The 16,408-nt window shown below is 39.7% G+C and overlaps 1 pseudogene across 1 annotated transcript; it reads right to left on the bottom strand.

The window, feature by feature from the left end:
* Positions 1 to 11,416: 11,416 nt before the first annotated feature.
* Positions 11,417 to 13,078, bottom strand: LOC306639842 (E3 ubiquitin-protein ligase RNF146-like; annotated as a pseudogene). The gene is made up of 2 exons: positions 13,048 to 13,078; positions 11,417 to 12,427 (listed from the first exon to the last, which is right to left on the bottom strand). The product of its transcript is annotated as an E3 ubiquitin-protein ligase RNF146-like (transcript).
* Positions 13,079 to 16,408: the final 3,330 nt, after the last annotated feature.

A 16,408-nucleotide genomic window follows, 5' to 3' on the forward strand; every position in this document is an offset into this window, starting at 1 on the left:
TCCTGTTTTGTAAAATAATAGAAAATGTGACTTACAATTCTAAGAGTGTGGTAGTAAGATACTCAGGAGTGCTCTCCTGCTGCATACTAACTGTGTGCTGTATAAAACACAATTTAAAATACATTGCCAGACTCCTAGATAGTAAGGAAAGTCTCCAGGCACCCATTCTTCCATTCAAAAGAAAAAAAAAAAAGATCAAAAGATGAGTGTGACCTGTAAGCAAATATAGAAGGCAAAAAAAGGCCAGTGTTAGTGCTGTGTTCTGGTGAATGGGCCTCAGGCCAGCCAAGCAGTGGAGTTATTAATCCTCAGACATGTTAAGTTGGAATGTCAGGAAGTCCCAAGCAGGTAGCAACCTTCTGACTCCTGGCAGAAGCAAATACACTTTGTGTTTGGATGATAACATCCTCCATATAGGCTACACAGGATTTCTAAAAATTTTAAATCAACTGACAAAGAGTTAAAATAAGTGACCACCAAACATACAAGGACAGAAACTATGAGGAACAAGTAAGAATTAACAGACACAACAAATGCCAGATTTAGACTCTATATCAGACCATCTCTTATGTTCCTGTTCTTAAGCACTTGACCTTACCTGTCTCACATTGTGGTCGCTGCTTTTATAACCAGCTGTGTGTGGCTTCTGATCAGCCTGATACAGATCAGCCAAACAGTGTTTCACCTCGGGCCTACCCTGCATGTGTCTTGCTTCCTGTCCCAGGCCTTGTCTGATGATGCTACAGGGTGGAACACTCTGAGATCCTGCCTGAACATTTGGAAACCAGGAGTGTGGGAGAGTTATACTCCATGGCCTAAACATTGACCAAAGAGAAAGGAGAACTGTCGAGTCATATATCCCCATTGGTACAAAATACAAAACCCTCAAATGATTGGTGGTTCTAGGAGACTAAATGGTGGTTTCGAGTGGTGTGACGTGCTGATTGACACGCTGATTGGATAGGTACTCAATAAAAGAAGAAGAAGCTTCCACAATAAATGAGTCAGCAGCTACAAGCTCTCCTGCTCTTACCTGGCTCCCAGTGTCTGTGTGGTTATTGACGCTGTGCCCTTCACTCCCCATTACACGAGCCCCTGTGGTAAACAATAGAGAACCAATGTACTAATTCTTTCTCATACCATCCTCTTAAATTGATGACCCTGGGAAGTAGTTTATATGACTTCTTGAAGGTTTTTGCATACTGGCTCTATGCTATGGAACAGTCAGTTACATACGGTGGCAGCCAGCTGAGACATCCTCATTTAGACTGTCTCTCCTTCCCAACTTTACTCATCTTTGCCCTTGCTCCTGCTCCCACATATAACTTTGAATTTCTGGAAATCTGGGCTAAGCCAGTTAAGAACTTTAGATATTGTAGTTGTCTAATAAAATATATAACAGGTATATGTGAAGTTTTTTAAATACAAAAAAACAAGCAACTAAACCCTATGAAGTAGCCAGACACATTAGAAAAGATACAAAATAGAAATGAAAAATAGAATTGTTGAATATAATTTTTAAGAACTCACTGGATTTGACATGTTAATGAACATGATTAAGCTAAAGAGAAAATTAGTGAACTGAAAGATGTAGGTGAAATAATTTTAGAATAAAACTAAAATAATAGAAGTTAAAAGACATGATGGTGCTATGATCTGAATATATACCCCCAAAATTCATGTTGAAACTTATTCACTAATGTTGTAGTATTAGCAAGTGAGGCCATTTGGGAGGTGATTAAGTCATGAAGGTGGAGCCCTCACAGAGTGTGGATCATACTCATGAAAGACCTCAGAGAGCTGCCTTGTCCTTTGCACCAGGTGAGGACACAACAAGAAGGCACTATCAATGAACCAATAGCCCTCACTACTCAATCTGCTCAGTGTCTTGATCTGTTAAGTGTCTTGATCTCAAGAGATTTAACAGCGCAAGTTCCAGATCAAAGATCAATAGGCTTGAGACCCAGGAAGAGCCAATGTTTCCATTCAATCCTGAAGGTAGAAAAAAAAACTGATGCCATTTCAAGGCAGTCAGAGAGGAAGAATCCTTTTTTACTCAGAGAAGTTTCAGCCTTTCTATTCTACTCAGGACTTCTTGTGATTAGGGAAAGCTGGCTGTTTTATTTGAGCTTCCATTTTTAAAAGCTAATCTTATTCAAAAACACTTCACAGATGCACCCAAAATATCGCTGAACAAATAACTAGGCATCCCATGATCTAATCAAGTTTATATATAAAGTTAAGTTTCACATTGACTATAACTTGCTAACTAAACTGATAGCTGCTTGGAAACAAAGGAGTATCTTCAAAATGTTAAATGAAAACAACTATGAATTTAGGTTTGTGTAAGCAGAAAAAAATGTCTTTTGAAAATGTAGATAAAATATTCTTATATTAAAATTTTCCAATAGATTTTTTTAAAAACTCTAAAAATATGCATACATCTTAAGGAGCATTACATTACATTACAAAAGATTATACTTTCCATCTTGGTGACAGATTCTCTCCACCACTTCTTAGCTTGCCATCTTTAAAAAGCCCAACATAGCAATCTCTGAGGGCAATCTCTGGTGATCAGCCATCAGTGAAAAACCACCTGAGGCCCTCAATCTATCTGCCCACGAAGAACTGAATGCTGCACTCAACTGGTGAAGAAGTATGGGAGAAGATATTTCCCAAACTCATCCTGCCCCTTCGGATGAGAACACAGACCTTGGACTAACACCCCCAAAACAAGTAGCCTTGAGAAAGAGTAGAATGTGGCTCAGCAAGGCCATGCCCAGACTCCTGCATGATAACAAATGTGTGTCTTTAAAGTCAATAAGTTTGGAGATTATTCAAAAAAAGAAGCACTATTAGATATGGTGAAGATCCCTACTTAAGACAAAGGTTCCATTCACCAGGAAAACAGCAATTCCAAACCTGTATGAATCTAATGGAACAGACTCAAGCTATATAAATGAAATCCAAACTTTGGAATATACGGGTTCAATGGGAAGGGACCCAGGAACAATAAACCAGAACCCGTGCTTGATGCTGCTACTAATTTTCCCAATAGTCCCCTGCAAACGCTGACATTTTTCTGAGCCTGAAATTCCTATATTCTTGTGACATACCTAATGATAGACTGTGTCCAATATATTTTGTTTCCTTTGCTTTCTGTTTTTCTTTTAAGTCCATAAGCATTTACCAAATGAAATAGTTTTAAAATGTTACTACAAGTGTATGTGTTTCTCTTTCATGGAGCTAACACTGGTGTGGAAGTTCTTTATGGTTCCTAGACCAGCCTAAGCAGAAGTTCCATCTTGTTAGTTGTAGTCCACTGAATAACAGGCCAAATTTGATTGTAGAAAACCAGGAGAGTTTAGCTCAAGAAGAGAATCAAACAACGCTCTTGAGAGTTATCTCCACTACAACATCCCAAGTATCCCACAAAACTTTGTGAGATTTGCTTTTCCCGAGTCTTGATCAATAGGTTAAGTCATCCTGATTAAAGAACTCAAGTTAGATGAGTAGCAAGCAAAAAAATCACATTCAGCTGGGGGTGTAGCTCAGTGGAAGCACACATACTTAGCATGTGCAAGGCCCTGGGTTCAATCCTCAGCACCAACCACCAGGTTGAAAAAATACAAAGCCACGTTCATCATAGAGCAACGTACCCCAGAGAATTTACCTTCAGAGGCTAAGTAAAAGAATCCTCTGTAGGAATTTAAAGATCACATTGACGCTGATGGTATCATGTCCCTCCCAAAAGGTAAGGACATTAAATAATGCAGAAGTCAGTCAGCCAGGTATTGATTTGGCATAAAAAGTTTCACTGGTGAAATGATATATTTATGTATAAAACATATATAAAAAGTTGCAATACAAAAAGGAATATATATTCAGAAAAAAAAAATCACACACACCTTGCTTTTCCTTCCACTTTGTAAATGTAAGCCCTGATTCTTTGTCTTCGGGCAGAAATTTAGCCATATTCTCCTGCAGGTAAGTCGTCTACAAATTCTAGCCTGAGGGTAGACTTTTTTACTTTGTATTTAATGCTGTTTGAAGATGCCTGAGTGGAACTTATGAAATTCCCAGCATCACAGAAGAGGTTCGTATTTTCCATTTAACCCCTGAGTTCTGTCTCCTCTTCACAAATTGTCTCAGCGCTGCGGGCGGCCCCTCCAGCCTGGAGCTGCTGAAGCCTGTGTGAGTCTTCCAGGACACCACTGAGTTTGGCATCAATATGTTCACCAAGCCCAATCCCAGGCAGATCTGAAATTGGGAAACATCTGCATGAAACCAGAGCACATTTCCAGCCCAGAAATAGAAGTTGATCTTAATATCCAGAAGAAAGAAATTGACTTTGTAATAGCAAAACTTGTGGCATCAGACTGGTCTTCAAATCCTGCCTCAGCCACTACTGACTAATAGAACATTGGGTGACTTTTTTAACCTTTCATACCCTTGGTTGCTTCATCTGTAATATGTAATGATGATGGTTGCCACATTAGACATTTTCTCTGGGAAAATAAATGTTCAAATGCATATAAAGTGCTTAACATGGAACCTGGCATACAAAAAAATCAAATAAATTTCTAGTTAATAGTAATAATGATATAATTAATCATCACTGTCATTAATATGATAGCTCATTACTGGCTCAGTTGCCACATTCCATTTACAAAAGAGAAAACCACATGAGAATTTTACCCCAGCCAAACATAAAGCTGCTAATCCAGTGAGGCAGGAACCATAAAGTTAAACCGTCTTTATATACCAGGAACCTGAGTCTCAGAGAGGTAAAGTAAATTGTTCAAGTTCACACAGCAAGGTCAGGTTTAGTTTCACAGACAAAAAGCAGGATTCACATTAACCAAAGCAGAGTCAGTGGGGATCCCATAAACTTAATTCAAATAACTCACCCCTAAAGTTAATATATTTTTAGGACTGATAAAGCTCATGTAATGGGGAGTGCTCGGGAACCCAAATCTACTTGGCATTCTCAGAAGCGTCCTTGGGCTGCTTGAAGATTCGCAGCCTATAGCTTTTGGCAGTCCCCAAAGAGGGAGCTCTTTCCACTAACAAAATACAAAATGCAAAATTAATAAAAAGACCCTTTGAAACTGACAAATGTGCCTCAGGCAAACTATCTGCCCAGCAGCTGGTTAAAATTTAATCAGTTTTAAAAAAAAAATTTTTTTTTTCAGGCCTGTACATCTTTTGTATAGAGCTCCCCAGTCTGAGTGTGGTCAAAGTTTGTTAAACAAGAAATAATAGCCACGGCTTTTTAATTCTGCAAATAAGCAATGGATGCTTTAAATGGTTCTGCAGCATTCAAGAAACTAATTGCCTGGGTCTCAACAAAGCTGGATAATTCTTTAATAATTTCTGTCCTTTCTCTTAGAAAACCTAAATTGGCAACTATACACTGTGCAGTGAATCTTAACATCGATTTAGGCTTATTACATTGTGGCTTTTTCTGGGAAGTTGATTGAACACTAGATAGAGAGGGGAGGAAAAGGAAGAGACGGAGGGAAAGAATGAGAATGAATGCAAGAATGAATCTACTGCTAGAGTAACTAGAGTTTTCTATTGAAACTTCACAGAAATGTACTGAAAAGTAGGTGGCTGTTACCAGTCCTAGCACTCTGAAGACCAGAGGACTTTTAAGTTTAGGCCCAGGAGTCTCCAATGGGGAGAACCAGACTGCAAGGTCTAGCCCTAATTTGGCTTGATTTACCCACATTTCTTCCATAAACGTGCATGAAATTAAAAACCACGGTGAAGTCGAGATAAATAACCATCTAAGATGAAGACCATTCACCAAGAAGTAAATTAGTTAAGTATACCGTTGTCCACAAACTGTAGCAACAATCACACAACTTCTCCTGCTTGAAATGCAGTTATTGATAAAGAAGGAGCGTGGAGGTTGGGGAGGGGACGAACAAGAGGAGTAATTTTTTCTGTGTGGCCTTTTCAGAATGAAGAAGTTGAGTCTAAGACACTCAGGCTTTGGCCCTGAATCCCTAGGGGAGCCAGGTGTGGGGGATGGGAGGAGGGGCATAAAGTGAGAGACGGATGTAGGTTAGAATGACCTCTTAGGTGCAGCTTCAGCCTGTATCTTGGAGTCCAGTGTAGAGAGATTTCTGAAGAAACTTCTCTCACTTAAATACAATTGCTAATAACCCCTTTATCCTGTGGGAAGAATCCATCAGTCTGCCTTGGAATTCTTATGTCTCTGACCTTCACTGGATCCTACACTACACATTTCAAGGGAAGGATTGGCACATCATCTAATAAGGGGAGGGGAACGATCCATGAAGCTTGGCTGTCAACACAGGGAGCAAGGCTGGTGCAGAGAGACAGTTATTGGCTTGAGAGTTGGATCTGTACCTCAATCTCATTCCTCGGCATATCAACTACTGGACCTAAGCAATTGATTTTACCTCAGTTTCATCATTGTAAATTCAAACAATAATATCTTATGTTGGGGTTACTGAGAAGATTGAATTAAATAATGGTTAGAAAATGTAGTCCCTGACCTACAACAGAGAGTTGCCTACACACATTATTATGTAGGTACTAACTGTACACCCAGAAACTCAGGTAATTGCTATTCTCCTGTTGAGTTTTTAGTCTTGTTAACTTGCTTATATTCCTGGCTCTGAATTTTGGGCCCTGACTTCTTTCTTGTTCTGACCTCACTTTGGCATATGTGCCCACCACAAAACCTAGTAATTAATTCCTGGCCTCACACTGTGACTCTGCTCTTTGCTTCCAAGGCCTTATTTAAAAGAACTCTGAAAAATGGAGTAACAAAAATATTAGTCTTGGTGCTTGGTTCACTTTCCTTGGTGCTAAAACAAACACATAAGCTATATACTATTTTATCTCCATTTTGCAAATGAAGAAACTGAGTAACAGAGATATGAAGTGACTTGTCTAAAATCACATAGCAAAGCTAGGATTTGAACTCAGGCAGTCGATCTCTAAAAGTTTTGTTTTTAAAGTTGAAGCTAAAGTTAAAACCAGAGTTGATCTGCAGTGGTTGGATAAAGGACTTAGCTGAGGGATTAGTATCTGTTATCTACTGAATGAATATACGTTTGATGTGCTTCATGTATTTAATTCTTCACAATGAGCCTGGGAAGCAGCTGATATGATTAATTTCATTTTCAGAAGAGGAGATGGAAGCTGAGGGATGTTCAGTGACTCATGCCTGGTCCACCTGACTACAGGGCTGCCTGCTTAACTGAACTGGTGGCACTATCTACAAATGCATGCATCATCTAACTGGTCCTTCAGGAAAGTGCTACTGTCACCACACATTTCAAAGTTAATGACCTTCACTCCAACCTGCAGTCATTCTCCTGGTTTGGCATAAACAACTAGAAACTTCCTAGAAATCCGCTTTTGGGGTGTCAAGGTGTTTTATATTGTCTGCCCCTATTCTATTGACTACAATCATGCATGCCTCCAAATATGCCTACCTTTGAATATTCTTAGCTACCCATGACTGGACACCAACTCTGATCGTAAAAGAAATTATACTAAGTATATAAAATCAAAATTTAATTTTAATAAAGTTAAAATGAACATTTAAGAGAGGTTTGTTAAAATGCTCTTCTTTGGTTTTGTTTCTATGTGTTCCTTTTATTTCTGACTGCCTTGTGTATGCCAATTCTATTCTGCTAAGTACAAAAAAAGTTGCAGCAGTTACATTTTTGTTATAGATTGTACCCTACATCTTTACAAATGATGCTTTCTAGGGAGAATTCATTATTTTTCCTACCCAATATTCATTTTTCTCTTCTACTGATAACGCCTCAACTTTCTAAGGAGAAGCAGTTTCTTCCTCTAGCTCCATCCATGGAGTTTAGATGGAATTGAATACAAGGGGACCCGTGACCTGAGAGAATCAGGGGGTGGGTTTGGCCCTTCAGCCCCCGTAAATGGTTTAGTTTAGATACAGAATCTAATTTGTGATCACAAGAGTCAGGTGCAGAATTATAAAGGACAATCTCCAGTTGCCTACGTGACATCTTTACTTGGGTAGCCGATGGGCATCTTCAACAAAATATTGCTAAAATAAAATAAAGTCAATAGTTTTGATATTGTTATTTCTTTTCCCAAGTTCATTTTGCTCTTCCTTTAGGTACAGGGAATGCCCCAAAGTCAGTCCTTGCCCAGCCTCTTCCAACCAATAAATGGTACCATACTATTGCAGGTACTGAGATGCAGTGCTTAGGAGTGATTATTGATCACTCTCTTTCCCTTCAGCCCCATGCCTTAGGCAATCCCTCAGCAAATCCTGTCAGCACTCCCTCTAGGGCAGCTTCCACCTGTGCCACCAAGTCAAAGTCATTACTCTATTTCCTCACACCACTGAAGTAGCCTCTTACCTGGCTCTTCACCCCCTACAATCCACCTTCTGCACAGATTCCGTGATTTTATCATGCCTTTTGCTAGTTAGCTACTACTGCATGATCTTTTAAAATATAACTATTTCATGTCATTTTCCTTCTTAAAGCTTCTCAATGGCCTCCTGTCATCCGGAATAAAATCAAAAGGTTTCCAAGCTTTTGCAACATCATTTAAGAAATCATTTGGAGGAAAGTTCAACTTAAATTTATTTTACCCCATCTTAAGTTTGTATAGGTTATCTCCATATTTTATGTATTACAATAAATATATTTCACCTTGCCTAATTAATATTTTGTTTTTGGCTCTAATACTTCTTGGCTGATTTGGTTTTTTTTTTGTTTTGTTTTGTTGTTGTTTTTTTTTTTTTTTTTTTTCTTTGCTGCTTCTCCTACTCTTTGTTTTTCTATATCATTTTGCTATTTTGTTATGCTTCTGTTTCTTCCTCCTCCGTGACACTTAATTGGTGATTCTGTGACCTCTTCTTTATTCTGTGGTGGTTATCTTTATAACATTACTTTACATATGTAAATCCTATTGCTTCATGTATCAAACTTAAAAATGAAAACTTATTGATCCATCATATGGAAAATGAAACTTCTTGGGTCATGTTCCTCTTTCTGATCCACATCTCTCTGTCTCCTGATTTGAGGTGGACAATTTTTGAAGGTTTTGGTTCTAACATTCTGTTTCCAAAATTAAACCAATCATGGAAAACTTAGACAACAGGAAACTAGAGTTAAGCCATAGAGACAGAATCATTTTCAGCTCTGATATTAGTTTTAGTCTAACTCAAGCTAGGTCAACCTAGTTCCTCTTGCCCACTAACTTATTTTTTCCAATCAAGGTAGACTTGCCACTCTAGGAATGGATGGGTGTGTTGTATATTAAGACCTGAATTCCAGTGCTGTATGCTGTGTCACATTCCTTGTGTTGGGGATGGGAGGAAGTGCTCTGCTCCTTATATTCACTCAGACACCGAGCCTGAGGGTGCAAGCATTTCCACTGTGGTGCCAGATGGAAAAAGAGGAGGTCTATAGGATCTGACCCAGAGTTTTCCTTGTGGGAAGGCTTGATTTTTAAAAATTATTATTACAAATTCAATTTCTTAAAATAGCATGTTATTTATATTTTCTATTTCTTCTTGTGTCAGTTTATATATATGGTATTTCTCAAGTTCTTTGAGAACTCTGTGCTATTTTTATGAACATAAAATTGTTCTTGATATGGGTTTTTATCCCCTTCTAATGTCTGTGGGACCAGTAGCAATATTCCTTCTTTCATTGTCAATATTAGTAATTTGTATTTTTTGTTGATCAGTCTTCTAAGGTTTATCAGTTTCATTAATCTTCTCCTAGAACCAACTTTTGGCTTTGTCATTTCACTATTATTTCTCGGTGATATCACTAATTTCTGCTTTAATTTGTATTATGCCCTTCCATTTCCTTTTAATTTATTTCATCTTTTTAGTATAGATTTTTTAAGAAATATCTTTAGTTGTAGGTGGATACAATATCTTTATTTTATTTCTTTATTTTTATGTGGTGCTGAGGATTGAACCCAGTGCTTCACATGTGCTAGGTGAGCACTCCACCACTAAGCCACAAACCTAACCCCAGCATAGATTTTTAAACCCTCCTTTTTTTCCTAATATATGCGTGCAAAGGCATAAATTTTCCCCAAGCACTGCTTTAGCTGCACTTTGCAGATTCTAATATGTTGTGATTTTATAATTACTCAGCTTATTTTCCAATTTCCTTCGTGATGTCTTGCTTGACTTATGGTTTATTTAGAAGTGACCTAATTTCCACATATTCAAGGATTTCCTATCTTATTGCGGTTGGATTCTAAAATATTACTATAGAGTCATAAAACATACTCCATTAGACTGCATTCTTTTAAGATTTATTAACATTTGTTTTATTGCCCAGAATGTCTGTCTTGGTTGAGGTTCCATGTACATTTGAAAAAAAGAAAGAAAAGTTTATTTTGCAGTGATGGGTTTTGGTCCCCTATACATTAAATCAGGTTAGGTAAGAACTTCTGTCAATTTACTAAAATTTTTCCACTTGATACATCAGTTACTAAGAGAAGAGTCTTTTAAAAAATATCTCCAGAGACAAAGGCTTTGTCTATTTTTCTCTTTAGTTCTATAAGTGTTTGTTTCATGTATTCCAAAGCAACCTCATTTGGCACTGTTATCTTCATGTAGGATTATTACTTCTTGATGAATTGATCCTTTTTTCAATAAACTCTAGTATTTATTAAATTATAAATTTTTAATCAAAAAGAAAAATGCAGACCAAGAGAAACCTCAAACTACAAGGACTAGACAGCAGAGCCTATGAGAACACCAGGAAGTATGTTACAAAGCTTCTCAAATACCAGGTGCTAGCTGTTTCCTTTACAATTCCATTTCAATAGCTTTACTATAAAATAGTTACTATTTGTCTATTTTTAAATCCTAAATTCACACTATTTCTACATTAAATTAAGCTTCCTGCTCATAAAGATACCAAACATCTCACAGGTGCCAAATTTTAATAGTGGTTTTATGCCAATCCATGCAGAAAAATAAGATCATGCAAGAGTCAGATGAGGACAACTAATGCACAGATAATATCTGCACGCTGGCCAAAAGAGCTAAAGAAATACAAAATAAAGAACTATAAAGTAAACAAACATCAAGAAAATGGATTGTTACTAAACAGCTCTCAACTATTAACACCCCAGTTCCTTACATTAAATACATTTCTCAGCAGAGACATGTTAGACATTTAAATTTCAGATCTATTTTTCCCACACCCTTCTCATCCCAACTTCTAAAATACACTACTAGGTATTTTGATGAATATAATGATGAGTATAATGTTATGTGGGTAGAGATTTACAGACAACCATTTCAACCCTGACCCAAGACTTTTTAAGTTTGAATTCTAGTTTCCACGCACTGTCCATTAGGCCTTCTAGATCTGATACTGACCCCCACCATTCCAGCCCTTGTTACTTATGGATCAGCTGCTATGTGATCTGCTACTGTCTGGTTTGCATTAGGAACCAAAAGTCTCTGTGGGGTCCAGGAGCTTTACGCAACCAGCACAGATATGTTTTCACTATCACTACCAGCATCTGATTCGATTTCTTCAGTGGAGGCATTGGGTGCCTGAAGATGGTGATGTGTGATCTTCTTCTCCTTCCCCCCATAACTCCTTCCAGCTAAGCTGTCTCCATCAACTTGTAAAGGAACAAAAGAGTCTTCCAGAGAAGTGCCTGCCTCAGGGGTTGGTGTTGCAGGGCCAGTTAACTGGCTATCAACTGATGTTGGGGGCCTTACAGAAGACTCTAGAGGCTGGACAGAAGCTCCGCCCGGTGCTCACAAGCTGTTGGCTCCACTGGCAGGACTCTCGCCTCTAGGTCTATGGTACTAGTGTCACAGTCCTCCCTACATCCAGCTACTCCCTTCTTTGGCATATCTATTATATTTTGTTTAATCTTTCTGTGATATCCGAGTGTGTTTCTCCTATAATGAACCATATTCTGAAGATCAGCAACATATAGAAACCCAGCAATCCAGCACTTAACTTTTTTTTTTTTTTTTTTTTTTACCTTTGGAAAAAGCGTCTTCCAGCTCTCTGCTAGTTCAGCCATCATGACTGCCACCCCCATGTCCTCCTTCATCATACCATGCATATTCACCATTTCCTCTACTTGCTGCCTTGAGTTCTTCTGATGACAACAAAGTTGACTCGTCAAGGAAATCCTCAGGAATTTCTTGTCGACCAAGGGCACATTGCTTTCCAAACCATAAGGCTCCCTTTATACACAGACAGCAGAAAGCACACTTACAAGGCAGACGACCAGGCAAACTCATGCTTGCAGACAAATGGCTCATTCAGGAACAGTTGAGAAGGTACAGCATTTGAACAGGACTCTGGCGCTTTCCTGTTAGTTGGAAACGTATTTATGGAGTGATCATTTTCGCCACAGCCAATCACTTCTGCACAGATCCCAAAGATGCCTGCCACAAAAATAAAACCTCATCTTCAGCAGTCAGCCAGCTTGTAGTATTTTCTCTTTCACTGTGGGTTCGTTCTTTGTAAAAGATTGTTCCTAATGCAATCCATTGTTTCATAAATTCAGATTCCTTAAGTCAACCAGGCAAGGGGAAAGTCTTAGCACCTTTCATGACTGACCCTTGTCTCCTGCAAGGGCTTTGCCCCAAGTCCCCCATCTCTGACCACAGCCTTGGTCACCTTGCAGTCTTTTCTGAGTTGATCCTTTTATCATCATGAACTATCCCCCTCTACCTCTGATACCACTCCTATCCAGAAGTCTAGATCATCTGCTATTAATGTAGCCGACATTCAGAACAGCTTTCTCATGCTTATTCTTTGCACCGCGCATCTTTTCCCACCCTCTGACTTTTAATCTATCTATGTTTTACTTAAAACAGGTTACTGTAAAGTTATACAAATATAACAAGTGTCCAGGGGAAGAGACGAAACATTGCCAGCATCCCAGAAGCTGCCCCATGTGTCCCTGCACTGTCACGACCCTGAAGAGAACCACTAACCTGACTTCTGAAACATAAAAAACAGCTTTGTGCTTTCGAAGTTTATGTAAGTGAAACTGCAGTACGTACACCTCGGTCTCTGTTGTGCAATGTCATGTTCGTCAGATTCATTCGTGTTATCACATGTTGTGGCTAATTTATGTACATAGCTGCATGTATTGGATGCTATGAATAATAACACAAGGTAGTGCCAGCAGTCCTGTTGATATACTTTTGGGTTGCTTCCAGATTGTGACTATTGTGAAGAGTGCCACCACAAACTTATTTCCACATTCTTTTAGTATGGAAAATAGCTGCATTTTCGTCTGGTATCAGTTAAGTTCTTTCCAAAACCTTGTAAATATCTTTCTTTTAGAATGCATTTTGGACTGATATTGCCAGGCATTCTGAAAGGTGCTTTAATTTCCTCATGCCTGTGGAGAAAGTTCGAGGACTCCACAACACACATGTGGTAGCTGAAGTTCAGACAGCAAGAGGTCCCCATGAGCCCACTCATCTTCACATTCTCTAGAAACAGCCACAGCAGTATGGAAATTTCTGGAAGGAAAGCCCAGTTTCCTTGGTGCTGGTTTCCATAAGGTTCACAGGCACATAAGAGGTGCGAATGATTGCTGGGTTTTAAGTGTGTGAATTTAGTGATTACAGAGCTGCCAGTTTGGGGTCTCTCTGCCTAGACGTAGCATTATCCAGACCTGCCTGGCTATCTTCCAGAGTTCCGATGGTTTTGCTTCTGCTTCTGTACTAGGCTGGGTTTTAAAATTCACAGGAAGTGCTCTCTTATGGACTCCCTGTTTTCGGTTGCTAGGCTCTCTCCCCAACCCATTCCTACCCCATGCACCTATTTCAGTGCCAAGAAAAGGGAAGTGTGAAATTCTGCCCAGCTGGAGTTTCTCTAACTACACATATCAGATGTCGTTAGATGGGGAAATAAGTCCCTGAAGGCCTACTAGTCTCTAGTAAATTCCTTGTCTGGCATTCAAGTCTCCCTGCCACTGGCTCCCATGTAATTTTCAACATCATTTCCCATTGGTTCCAATTTGCCATCTTCTTTCAGAGACATGCTGCTTTCCTCACTGCTTCCCATCCACCAAAGACACATCCCCACCTCTCTGATTCCCAGTCTTCCTTCAGATGTCCTTCCTGGAGTGTCTTTCCACAACCTTCCTCCCATCTATTTAAATAGTTCACCCGGATTCATACACACACATGCACACATACCATTATGCTTGGGGCACTCTGCTGAGTATGCTCGGAAATAAAATGAGAAAGCATGCTCTTGCTTTCAAGAAACTTTTATTTTGATGAGGGGACAGGAGAACTGACACAGGGGAAGAATAAAAGTCATCTCTTTTATTGGTAAAGGAAGAAAACCTAGGTCTCACAGGGAGTCTCGTGCACCTATCTACATCAGAGCTGATCGGAATGCTCTGGTCAATAGCAGGGCTACATAATTTTCAGGGCACAGTGGAAATGAAAATGAGGGGCTCCTTTTTCAAAAGGTTATTAAGAATTTAAAGATGACGACATGAGAGCATTAACCCAAGGGAGCCCAGGCAACTGCACAGCTTGTCCATAAAGCCAGCCTGATGGTGAGAGACTACTTCAGGAAGATGAAACTGAGAGGAAGCATCAAGCATCTGCCTGTCTCGAGGGAGATTTAGACAATCAGCAGAGATTGGGATCAAATTAGTGACAAGTAAATAGGAAACTCAGCGAACATCAACAACAAAATAAGACAACTATTACTTTTAGGAAAAGGAAGGAATTGGGCAGAAAATAAAGAAAAGTAATTGTTTATTTTCATGGCTCATCTGTGAGTACTGTTTGCATAGTATATTAGTCAGGGAAATAGGGAGTATATTACTCCAGGGAAATGGAGTTAGTTGGATACATATAAAGGAAAAGATTTATTTTGAGGAATTGGCTCACAAACTAGTAGGGGTTGGCAAGTCCAAAATCTGCAGGGTAGGCTGGCAGGCAGGAGACCCAGAGAATATGGTGCTGAAGTTCAAGTCTGAAAGCAGTCTGGAGGCAGAATTTCCTCTTCTTAGGGAGATCTGTCTTTTTCTGTTCAGGCCTTCAACTGATTGGATGAGGCCCACCCACATACTTTATGGAGAGTAATCTACCTTGCTCAGAGTCTACTGATTTGAATATTATTCCTATCTAAACAAGGCCTTCCTAGTGACAACTGGACTGGTATTTGACCAAATACCTGTGTACCATAGCCTAGACATAAGTTGACATATGAAATTAATCATCACACATAATCATACAAATTTAAACAACAATATGGATGTAACCAAATTGGGAGGACTTGGAGGAGGTGAGGAATGGATGTGTATGTAGTGGTAGGGATTGGGGAAAAGAAAGTTAAAACTCCTTCTCCATACAGTGCAGGGAAATTAAGGAATGTGGCAAAGCCAACAAACCCAGGGAAGCAAACCAGCCATGGTTTTAGAGAAAGAAAAGTCGATGCCAAGGCGATCAGTTGAAAGACAAAAGGTTTGACTCCGGGGCAGGAGACAGGGTAGGAGGGCGTGGGAAAATGCTGTCTGACATAAAGCACCATGCGGATATATTTGGATTTTTTTAAATATATGCTTGTATAAGTCTGACTTAAAAATATAAACACTTAAAGGGAAAAGAAGAAAACATCTATAGGAGGAAAAAATACATTATAAAAGAGTAGAAGCCAATTGAGTGCCAATGTGCCGTGAGGTCCATAGTAAGGTGTACTGAGGATCGGCGGAGCAGGGGCAGGCTCCCACCCAAGACCCCGCAGGCGGGTGAGAACGTGCACGGAGAACGCCGTGAGAGGCACAGGCAGATGTCCTCTGTGTAGCCCTCACTTCCCACGAGTTTCATTTGTTCCTACACAGAAACTTTCTGAGGGCCGTTCAGATGTCCCCTCATCCTTGACGTCTTTCTGTCCCCTCCCAGAGAGCTGCCCCCTCTCCCTCTGAACACCCACAGCCTCTGACACGCACCCACACCCAGCCGATCATTCATTAACTGAACCGTCTTTCCTTTCCCAAGTGTGATGGGGTCAGGACTGCCTGACATTACTCACCCCTGTAATCTAATAGTTCTCAGTGAGTGAAGTGCTATTCTTGTCTCTGCTTTAAGGATAAGAAGCTTGAGGTTAAGAGACTTGAGGTGACTTGCCGGCTCAGAAATGATAGAGACAGAATTCAGATCTAGTCTTTCTCATTCCAAAGCCAATGCCTTTACCCTCTTGGCTACACTCTTTCTCACTACCTCAAACTGCCTGTTTTGTTGCAGGTGCTTTGAATAGTATCAAGCACAGAGTAGGGATGCAGAAAATGGTGGTTGAGGAAGAGAGGGAGCAGGACACAGCCCATGATCGGCAAGGCATCTTGCTGCCCCCTTGCAGAAGCCCAAGGAGCTTCTCGTAGCTGAGCC

The sequence above is a fragment of the Sciurus vulgaris genome, assembly GCF_902686455.1.
Source record: "Sciurus vulgaris genome assembly, chromosome: 11".
Classification (NCBI taxonomy): domain Eukaryota; kingdom Metazoa; phylum Chordata; class Mammalia; order Rodentia; family Sciuridae; genus Sciurus; species Sciurus vulgaris.